Below are 12,260 nucleotides of genomic sequence, written 5' to 3' on the forward strand. Positions count from 1 at the left end.
GCTCCATGCATCTTCCCCTTCTGGGACCCACATGAAGGAGCAGCCCCTCTCTGCAGTTCACTAGTCCCATGGCCAAGGGCACAATTCAAAGGGGCTAGAGTAGTACCATGCCCACATGAAGCCTCTGCTTGGAGGTGGCATATGTCATGTCCTTCAAGATTCCGTTGGCCAAAGTACGTCTCTTGGCCAAGCTCAACGTGGTTGGAATAGGGAAGTATAATATGCCCACAGGTGAGTGTGGCCAGGGTAGAGAGGGAGCCAACAATTATGAACAGTCAGTAACCTGCCTGCAGTTATGTTTCTCTCCAGTTCATCACCCACTATTTCCCCACAAGCAGGATCTGACAATACTCAGTAGCTTCAGGATTATTAAGAGCTGACGAGGAAAGACCTCATCAAAGGGACCTCTTCAGAGAAATGACTCTTGAGAGATAAATAGACTTTTCTAGAAGAGGAGAGGAAAGAACATCATTGACTAAGAGTTCCGGAGAATGATGATGAGAACACTCTTCTGATTGAATAATTTCTTGTTTCTCTAAATCACAGAACTATGCGGACAGCTCTTCCTTAGATCGTGTCGTTTGTGTAACAGTTTGTTGTATTGTCATCTCTACCCTGTCCCTGTACAACCATGAACTTCCAGACAGCAGGAATCATCTATCTAACATCTTCGATTTCCCAGCACCTAGCACAGTGCCATGAACGCAGTAAGCACTCAAAATGCTCGAGGGGCACATATCTATGCTCAGAAAAGTATGGTGTAGGTGCCTGGGTTCCCTTGATCACTCTGCTGGCCCAAGACAGAGAGGCAGTAACTGAAAACCAGATTGTTATCACCTAAATCCCAGGGCATGCTTGGTCTGAGATGCCATGTCTGTTAGCTCTTCTCGAAGTGTCCTTCCTTCTCTCCTCTCCTCATTTGTCTTTTCTTACTTCCTTTTAAACATTGACTCTTCAATTTATCAAGGCATGTACAATGTTAGCCTGCTTTCCCAACCTGGCAGCATCTGTAATGCTAAAGGAGCTCAGCATCCAGTCTTCCACAGGAATGCTTAATACCACGTCGGAGGCTGACTTTTAACGTGCACACCAGGTACACACCTTCATCCAGCTTTAGAACTTAACCTGCACTTTCTGCATTTCTTACAAAGTAAAGGATGAGTCCATTGCTAAGATGCCCATTCCAGGCTCTTTACACCCCTCAGCCCCTTATGCTTGCAGCTCTTCTCCCTGCACCTCCTTCCCTAGACCATAAGCCTCAGCCAGTCAGGGCCTTGGCCATTCTCCAAACTCGTCCTGCTCTCCCCACCTCCGTACCGGGCTTCTTTTGTTGACCTCTGCTAGGAAGCGCTTCCTCTTTGTCTCTTTGAGGAAAAGCCTACTCAAGACTCTACTCTGTGAAGAGGTCATTGAATTCTGCCTCTACCTCTCCATAATTGTCAAATGAAGGAATGAAGGAATGAATGGTTCACTTGAGAGTTCGTTTATTTCATAGTAATTTTCAACTTCTCTTTTCCATAAGGGTTGTACTTGGTATCAGTAATTCTTTAGTCATTTTTCTCAGTATTATGATGAGCATTTAAGAACAGATTCCTTTGCAGGCATTCTTCATCTTCCCCTGTATGTAAGCTGTGGATTTACCAATTTATAAGCCCAGTGCTGGCTGGGGCTACCGTCTCTATTCATTGTTGTCCACATTTAGGTTTCTGCCTTCTGAAAATCTAAAACTTAAAATGAACTTTGTTCTCTCTGACAAGTCTTAATATGATAGATAGGTGTGTAACAGAGTGAATTTCCAGGATATAATGCATTTAAAAAAATACAAATGGGTTCTTACTGTGGAAAATGAGAAGAAAATAGAATTGTATCATTCCAGAAGACCGGACAAGAAGGAAACCACCACTTGACTTGCGGTTTATCAGACAGGCCTGCTGATTCAGTGGGAGAGAGTGGATTGAGAAGTCTCAGTTCTAGCAGAGATGTATTATTCCCAGGCCCTGGAACCAGCAGCTTTGGTCTGAACCTCAGCTCCCCCACTTGGTTTGAGCAAGTGCCTGCCGCTCCCTGTGCCTCAGTTTCCTCACCTGTAAGATTGGGGGTAATGACAGTATGCACACCACAGGCTTGTTATGAAGACTAAATGAGTTAACACATGTAAAGCACTTAAAACAGTGTGCTACTTACTATTTCTTTTTCGGAATTCTACTTTTTTTTAGTTGGAGAACAAAAGCCCTTGCTCTCACACCTCTGGGTTATAATTGGGAAAATTAAAAAACAGTTAGAGACTATAAAGTTCTAAAGAGACCCATCCTAGGCTCTTCTTCCCCCTCCCCCATCCTCAATCATTTGAGGATGCTGCCCTCTGGTGGTCACTTGGAACTGCTGTATAGTTCAGTCACTGACTCAGACCAGCGTTTTCTTTGTTCCCACCTCCCGGTAACTTAAACATTAATTAATCATGAGTGAAAGTATTTCCCTCTGGGCATTGCTTGAAAAGCAGCTGCTAAATCACAGAAAAATATGTGGATTTCAAAAATTGAAATGATAACTACATATAATTTTATTTTAATGGTGAGAAGCTATTAGAAGATGATACATATAATTACAAAATGTGTTGTCTGAGGCTTTTTGTTGGTATATTTGACAAATAATATCCGAATACCTGAAAATCAAATAAGTATCTCTTTGTTATTGATTTAGATATTTCTTTTAGAAAAAATTATGAATACTAGTTTAGGTACTATATACCACATTTCATATTAAAATTTAAATTCTTATATTAAATTTTATTATTTTGGCAAAATATTTTCCAGAATTGTGGAGACAAAAACTATGGTCATTAAAATGAGAGTGCATGCATGTGTATGACGTCTATTAATGTCATAGGTTTTAAGATTTTCATCATCAAATCATCTTTAGCCAATGCCCCAACTGCCTAAACCCTATTTCTTCAGGAATCTCACATAGACATTTATTTTGAAGTGAAATTATGAAAACCTATTCTTTGCTAATTGTTTGGAACACTTCCCTAGCCCTGGAAGGTAGTCTGACACAGCCGGCTCACCTCTGCTGGGTGAACTGTTATGTAATTCCCAGCACCGAAAAAGAAACATCAGAAGATTGGTGACTATTTATTTACACATTTGTTACAGCCTCTACATGAGAATAAAGGATGAGTTTGAACTCTAAAAGCTGAGCCTGCAGGAAGCCCCATCAGTCTCTCCACACTTCTGCTGTCACTCCTATTGTAGGGGAAACATTATTCAAACCACAGGCTCCAAACTCCCAGGTAACTGAAGCCAGCAGGAAGCTCTGTTTGATATCAAGTATGTTCTTTATCAACCTTTTTGTTGTGATGGGAAGAAATGGACTAACTTTACTTTTATCTTGCCCTGTTCTAACATAACCCAGTAAGTGAATGCTTCATTCTTGTGTGCGTTGGCCGGACTCTTTGATATATACTGACGCTGTGGTCATAAACTTTCCAAATTTAAAAAAAAAAAACATTTTTCATCCATTCACACTAATAAGAAAGTATTATATGCTTATATGTTTTTATTAGAAGTGTATTTAAAATTTTGCTTACAGGAGTGGCCACATGGAAAACACTACTTGATTTTTCTTACTAACTCCTGGGGGACAGGAGCCCCTCAGCCAGTGCATGGAGATCAAACACAACAATGCCATCTTGAACTTCGGGGTCAGCATTATAGACGCTTCTGAACACTCAGTCTTGATGCTTTTCTGTATTAGACTCATGCAAAATTAGAAAATGAGGGGTTTTTATACTTTGCCTCCACAAGTAGTTGATTTTTAGTGAGCGAGCTAATGTGTTCGTATTGTGAAGTTCATCAACAAATGCATTAATACTTCTAATCCTCAGGTGGTTTTTTGATATACTATTAAACCATACACTAAACCTATTCTTTGTTCTTTGTAGAATATTATTTGCATAATCTTAGATTCAATACCTTTGTTTTATAGGGAACAAATTTGAATAAAATATAGAAGCTTTAAGCAACACAGAGATTTAGAATGATTTTAAACTTATGCCTTTATTTTCCTGCATAATTTTCCATGACACGTGGTCTCTTTTGGATGCTGGGTTTATTATAAATTCCCAGAATCCAAATAATTTAATGCAAAGAGTTCAAACTTTAACACAAAGAAAAACAACATGAAAAAATATTTCTTCTTTATTTTAACTGAACATTTAGGATTTTATAGAATCTTTTGCAATTTAAAGCTCACAAATAATTGAAACACCAATTATTCTGGGTTGTCTTCATTCAGTGTTAGAGACATTGCATATATTTAAACAAACATCATTTATCCACTGTCTTATGGAGGGCCACTGCATAGTGTGTTGAAGTTTTAATCCATCAAAAGACAAATCTAATCAAGTATTGACCCTGTTTATAATAACCCAGAATATGCTGATACATTTAGAATGATTGCCAGAGTTCCATTTCTTCTCACCTTCTTGCTAGGGTTCATATTTGCCTTAATTCCATTTCCTGGGAGGTTTATGGGGATGGGCGTTAGTTAAGCACGTTTGGTAAAACACGTGCCCGTGTCTGTGGCTCCGGGCTCCTCCTTCTCCCCCTGGTTACTTTATATTTGTGTTCTGCTTTCAGTCACTGCTGGCAGACAAATGCCGAAGGAGATCTGCGAGAGGATCCTTCAGCTGTTAGGTAGACTTGCATCTGTTTTGAAGGAAACAGGTACAGGTAGCGATAAGAATTGAAAGCAAATTATTTTTTCAAATTAAAGGATGTATTTTCAGTTTGAAAGGTTATCTGAATAGAAGAGTGAGTTAAAGAAGGCAAAATGTTAAGATGGCTGCCTTTTTCTTAGGGAGGTTTTTATTTTGATCACTCCTAGTGGCACACGGTATGGACCTGTCCTGGTCTTGAAGGCGAGGACCAGAGCAGACAGAATGCTGTGGCCTGTGTTGGAGCAGGATTCCACGTTGGAGCCATGCCCTGCTGTGCGCACCCTCTGCTTCCCACTGGCACTCTTCCTGGGCGGGAGCCCTCAGTGGGTCTCGGCCCCTGTGTCTGTGGTGGAGGAAGAGGTGGAGTGGCTTCTCTGGCAGCAGATGACGGATCCCGGGGAAGGATGGTGGAACGGTCCAAAGGACAAGGTGCCGGCCGTGTTTTCCACCTGAGGTTTCCTTTCCGCCCGTTCCCCTTTGTCTCTTCACAGTCTTTCAGCTTTAAGAATGGTAATTTTATTCTCAGACTTATGTCACCCCAGAGCTAGAAGGCATCGGCTGGTACATCCAGAGACGTTTTTAAAAAGTCTTTAAAGTTCAGGGAATCCTTCATCCTGGAGAAAAATCTTATGTGGAAAAGATCTGCAAAAACTGGATCCGCGAGGTTAAAACCGGGTGGGTGTGCAGGGCTGCAGGTTGCCGATGAGTCTTCGCCAACATACATCCACTCAGATGTGATCCCCTTGAACGCCGTGGGGGCTCCTGGGGACCCTGTGCCCAAACCTCGGGTAGGAGAGAGCCCTCGCTGCCGAGGGAGCTGCGGCGGGCACGTCCGAGTAGGATGCGCAGGGCCAGGCCGGCGTCCTGACACGCACCCTCTCTGCACGGAATCAGGCAGGAGGTCCCCGGCCACCACACCATCTGGGCAGGGGTTTTGGATCTCCCAGGCCAAGGCAGGGAAGGGTTGGGGTTGTGGGCGGTGCAAGACTATGGTGTGGTGGTTTCTGTACTGGCGACAGGGGCTTCTAAAAATGCTTCCCAGAGATTTGCTTCAAGTCGTAGCTAGCACATCTCACCAAGTAGCTTTTAGAAGAGTTCGGCGTTTTTCATCTTCACAACGCTGCCTGTAATTTATCCAATTACTATAATATTACTATAGAGATAAAGGCCTAAACACGAAAGGATTAAAACTGCCAACAAATGGAGGGTATGCCAGATCCTGAATCCTTGTGATTTTCTAGTATCAGGTTCAAACAGCATTTATGAACATTTTTCACTTATGAAAAGTTTAATAAGATGGAGTATACTTAAACAAGAAGGGCAAATGTGTGCAGAGTTAAAATGACAACCTCAGGCAGGTAGGGCGTTATAAAGACCATTTATCATGCATACTCCGAGGGAGCTGAATGCAGTACGGGTTCAACTTGTGAGAAAAGAATTTCAGGTTTTATAGAAAACCACTTCAAAAAATAAAATCGTACTTTTACATGTGCTGTTTTTTCCTAAAATTTTTAATGTTTTTGTCTGTGTCTTTCACTATTATTTCTTATTTACATTTAAATTTTAGTGAATGTGGAGTGGTTGTCAGATTTCAAAAGTTCTGAATAAATTTTCTTAATTTCAAGTGACTGGACTATACAAGCGTAGATGGGGTTTCTGGCAAGAAGCAAAAGACAGATAGTGGTGTGCTTTCCGATGAAAGAGTAATCATCTGATTCCTTAGCAGGAGCTTGGAGACCAGCCATGGCGGGAAGCAGTTCGATGTTTACAAGACAATTTCTCATTTCGTACCTGCGGTCCTGCCACCCTCCTGCTCATTCATGAAGAGGGAATGTTTCCCCTGGCAACGGCGAGCATACACCTGTAGGGACGCTGCTGAGATTGACGTGCAGCCTGTGTCTGTGTGTGTGCTGCTGTTGTTGTTTTCTTAACTCCAGTATTCTCTCTAATATTACCCCAAACCGATGGAGTTCGCAGAGCTAAACTGGAGAGACTGACAGAGCAAAACTCCGTGAATATCCTGGGCTTATGGTCAGCAAGCAGCCTGAGAACCCGATTAGCAGCTGGGCCGGAGGGCCCTTGGCACCCACAGTGAGCGGCGCCGGCCACAGCGCTCGGGCGCGAGAAGTGGGTTCTTCTAAAAGCAAACAACCTTCGACCTAGGGTCTTCATTTGGGCCCATCAGGCCAACAGTTGTTTCACAGAACGTCGGCAATTGTCTTTCTCCTTGTGTCAGGAGCCTCTTGAAACATTATACGAGGATAATTAAGTGGTGAATAAGGGTCAATGTGGACAAATAAATCAAACTAATAGTTTGAACGCAGACCGATTGAGCAAAAACAAGGAATTGTGCTATGCCTGTTACTGCAGTGCTTGATGTTAACTGACTTTGTTAACATTACGTCCAAAGGCAGCAAGTGGGAAAGCTTTGTTTGGAACCAAAAGCTGAGCAAAGAGACACGGGATTTAATTGTTCAGCTTTATTTTTGAGATAAAGACATGCAGCGCATCCATTTAGTTGACTTTAATGGAGCACAAAACCAAGCCCATTCTTTAGCATGCTAATTGACTTGGAAGATGCTTTCCTCTTAGATAACAGAGATGCAAGAAACACCAGTGGAATCATTGGACTTTTAGAACAAAAGTTTGCAGTTATACACATGGAGAGAAGTTAAATGCTCGTGTCTGTTGAGGTAAATTAATGCTAGTAAACATAAAAGAATCTTATAAATATTTTAGATCTTGTGTTATAAATCTGGTGGTATGTGTGTACATGTAAGAAATCTTTGAAATGAAATAATTAATGTATGGAGGAGATTTTGTTAGCAGAAGGGCAGCCTAGAAATCAGGAAAAGAACAAGAGAGGAAGAGAAAGACAGAGATAACCTTTAAAAAAGCTGCTGTGTGTCCATTAGTAGTTCTAAGGTAAAAATTATTAGAAAAAATGCAACAAGGATATTGATCTTTCAGTGAGGATGAAGAGAACTATTTTTTTTTACTACCAGCATAAATCTAGACTATTTTATTTGTGTATTGGAATTTAACTTTTCCTAGTGGGCAAAATTTCACTTCCTTACCCACCTCTAGTGTTGCAGAAATAAACATGTAGTTTAAACTATTACTTTGCTATGTTAACTGTCTCAGTTCTCTAACCCTCTTGGCCCAACTCAGCTCACAGAGCATGTATGAGACAGGGGAGGACACTGGATTTCATCCCACACCGCATGCGTCTCAACACTTGAACAGCATGTTCTTTCCAAAGGGTGACAATTAATAGTCTCATCTCTAAAGTGAAAACAATTCAGTTTGAAATATAAGCTTAAAATATGTGAAATATTTTATTTACATAATTATATCACAAACTTGTCAAGCATTGAGTTTTTTTCATAAAGAAAAGCACTATTTGACCATCTTAGTCAATAGAAAAATCTCTAGAGAGAAATGAGAAATTAACTACTTCTATTCCCCTGTGCATTTCCTATTTTATATTTAGAGTGGACAATATGGTGAGTAGTGATTGCAAACAGTAATTTATGAATTTGAAGACATTTAAATGACATTTGTTTGGAAGCACTGATTACACATCCATTTCCTTATCTGGGCATCTGTTTTCATATTTAAAAAAATTTAAGTACAGTTATACATACCAATATGATTAAATTAATGAAATGCCACTATTTGTCATTAATGCTGGTTTTGAACTGTGTTAGTCTGAAATGACCATCAAAAATAAATTATACGGGGGAAGGTGGCGACTTAAGGCAGTGCTCCTGGGGTGTTTCCCCCCCATAAATAATTTCACATAAAGAATCTGAGAAAAGCTCATCCATGGGCCGCCTACCCTGAGAAAGTGGGCTGAGAAAGGTGTAATGGATTACGGAGGGAGATGAAGGCGAGCTTACACCATATCCAATCAGGCTTTTTCTTAAAGGTCAGGACATTCTGTCTGGGTCCATTTGTGTTTTTGATTCTGCCGTTTCACTATTCAGGAGCACAATGTAACTGTCAGTCTCAACAACAGTTCCCGGCTCCACTGGCTCCACTGCTCTCGGGGTAACATACAATATTTCACATCCACAAAACAATTCGGCGTCTGCGTGGGCAAACCATATGATGGCCACGGGGAGCAATATGGTCACACCCTACTGAGCACTCTTAAGGAGATTCTGTAAAGAACTACATCTAAGAAAAAATAAGGCTTTGCTCTTCTGGGCTCATGCACACATGCCAAATAGCATTTTAATGTTTGATTTTTATCAGCAGAGTCAGATGCAAATGCCTACCCTTCTGCTCTATCTCAGTAGATAAAGACGGTGTTAACTGCTCTGCAAAGTGTTCGCAGTCGTGGAAGGAGGAGGGTGATAGATATTAGAAATAATTCAGCACGTTAATGATGGCCTTGTTGGATTCCTCCCATGTGTGTTTTGTTAGGTTATTTATTTGTCTTCCCAAACCAAACCAGACACCAGCTCAAATTTGCAGGGACAAAGGATGGGTTCTGACAATCTAGGGCAGGCAGAGAACCAACACACTGCCTAACAATTTTTAACCAGTGGGATCTGAACTGAGCTCTGGAGAATTAATGCATATGGTACATTTGTTGAGGATTTGGCCTGGATGTGACTTTTTGACCAGCCGCTTGATGTCAGTTACATTCCAGTCTGTCACTTTACTCAGAGGAAAACTGAATAAAGAAATTATTTACATCCAAGAACAGCAGAGAAAAGAAACATAAAGAAAAGAAAAGGCTTATCTTTTTAGGCATACAGAGCAGGCTGTTTCCCTCCTATCTTATTCTTATGACTTTTATTCTTTTGGTTGCATTTTAAATTTCTATTCTTTCCATTCAAGTTTCATCCTGGATTCATTTTTTCAATGAATTTATTTTTATTTTACAATTTTAAAAACTTTAAAAAAGCATGTACGGAGGAATCAGAATGGGTATTCACCAACTACAATGACAGGTACTTCACATGAGAACAAAGAAAGACCTATCGTTAAAATCAGGACTAACCATCTTCCCAGGGTGAAGACCCTAGAGGTGGTATGGTATCTCATCTTCCTCCTCCCCACAGACTCTCTGCCCACACCACATCCTGTGTATTAGCAGTGAGTGTATCTGTTATATGGAAGAGTCCCAACAAATGATGTGGGGAGGTAGTTGATGTGGGCAAGCAGTGACAGCATTTAGCCATCGCTATCAGTTGACAGTATGTGCGTAGTAGGTACATGTGTCAGTCTGGGCAGAGAAAGCACGGCCCAGATTCTATGCCACAGGACCCGGTGGCCTGGCATAGGATGGTCCCTCTCTTCTAATCCCCGCCTTCAAATCTGTTTCCCAAGGTGAGCATTTTCACGCCCATGCTCATCATTAACAGAGTGAGCAGATGGCTTATTTCCCCCGACCTTCAGCAAAGGCATCAATCGGGGCAGCTTTTCCCAGGTCAGAATGGTGCGATGACCATAAGAGAGGATGAGCTGTTTGTTTTGTTTTCAGTTTTGGAACCGGGAGGTAAGGAAACTCATTCCTTCTAGAATTTCTTAAAATTCCCTTTCCAACGGCTCTCTTCAGGTCCATTCTTCATCTCTGCCACCCTCCTAGTTCTGTAAGAGCTAGATCCTTTGCTATATCCTCAGCCCTTTTCACTGACACATTCCCAGTCCTACACCTGAATCTGTGAAAAGTACTATGAACTACTAGCAGAGAAAGCTGGGCTCTGAACTTGAGCCTTGGCTTTTCATTATTCTCTACTGTATGATGCAGAAGATATGGAAACATCTAACACTCAGTGCTCAAACAATTAAATGAGGAGACCAAAGTTAACGAGTCTCAAAAAGATTCTACAAGCAAGGATTATAACTTAATCTGGAAGGTGGAGGGAAATGCTGTCATATTAATTGCCTGTCCCTACCCAGGGCATCAGACTTAAAAGACCTTGCTCATGCCTTACGACTATTTCATGAGGTAGGAATTATTGTTGCTTTCCCACAGATAAGGAAGGTGTAAGTAGAAGGGGTTCACTGAAACCCTCAAGATCACCTACTTTGTAGATTACATAACAGAAGGTTGGATTTAGCGCTACCCATCTCTTAAAGCCCATCATTTCTCTTCCATGTTCCTGCACGGGGCTAAACAAGGCTACTGTGTGCACAGTTCTGGTGAGGTTAACTGGAATTAGGCCATTTTGTGTCTGAAAGTAATATTTTGTCACAACATTAACTCCCAAAGTTGATAGAATGCTTAAAATTGATAGTGAGGTCTGTCCGGAAAGTATCCAGCCACACACTGTGGAAAAAAATAGAGGCATTTATTGAAGAAGACACAAGATACAAGAAACGTTTTACATGGAACAATGACACCTCAGAGTAGTCCCCAAAATGCCTCCAAGTCCTACTTTCTTTCCATCTGCAGGTCACATCTTGCTTCCTTTCTGAGGCTCTCCCTAGTACTGCACCTCGAGTGACCTCACATTCCCACAGGTTCCCAGAATGCTTATGGCTCTTTATTATTCATTTGACATTTAACGTTTGGTGTCTTCTGTTAAACTAGTAAAGTGTGACAGAAAAGTCCTGGCCTAGGTGTCAGCAGACCTGAGTCCTGGACCTGACACAGGATACCACTTGCTCACTGTAACCTTGGTTTCCTTGTCTGTAAAAGTGAGGTAATAATACTCAAGTGAATTGCTTTGACAACCAAAAGAAATGTTAAAACATTTTATAAGCAATAAAAGGTTATACAAGAGAAGGTATTATTATTATTACAAGCACATATGTTTTTCTGTTTTTTCCCCCAAATAACCAGCGCGGTGCCCTGACTATAATACCAACAAAATGAATGAATGAACCAACCAGGAATCTGAAGAACCGATCGCTGGAGCCTGCCACCTGCATGACCTTTAGTTTGGCATTGGATTCTATTCACTCTTGTAAAATGAGATGGTTTGTCTAGAGCCTAGACCAATCGGACTCAACCCTGGTTACACATCAGAAACACCCGGGGAGCTTTTAAAAATGCAGATGCCTGGGTCTCACCTCAAATCAACACAGATTCTCTGGAGGTGAGTCTCATGAGTAGGTATTAAAACATTTTGTTTTTAATTTTGAAAAACTACCAACTTGTAGGAAAGTTGGAAATGCAGAATAAAGAACTTTTTAACCCTGACGTATTTAGAGTAAATGGCACACATAATGATCCATCACTTCTGAATACTTTAATGCGAATTTCCTACAGATAAGGACATCCCCCAACACAAATGCAACGTAACCATGAAAATTGGATGGTTGATATGGGTACATTCAAGTTCCCCTTCAAGTCTTACCCGTCGCCTCAAAAATGTCTCCTTTAAACTGTACCTGATTAGAGCTGCATCTTGCATGTGGCTATCACATCTCTCTAATCTCCTTTAGACTGGAACATTTTCTCAGTATTTCCCCCACTTTCATGGCCCTGATACTTTCAAAGATTACAGGCCATTTATTCTGTAGAATGTTCTTCAGTCTGGGTTTGTCTGATGCTCCCTTGTGATTAGATTTAGGTTTACAT

Source organism: Phyllostomus hastatus, unplaced genomic scaffold (assembly GCF_019186645.2).
Source record: "Phyllostomus hastatus isolate PE091 unplaced genomic scaffold, TTU_PhHast_1.1 phas_contig_40, whole genome shotgun sequence".
Taxonomy (NCBI): Eukaryota; Metazoa; Chordata; class Mammalia; order Chiroptera; family Phyllostomidae; genus Phyllostomus; species Phyllostomus hastatus.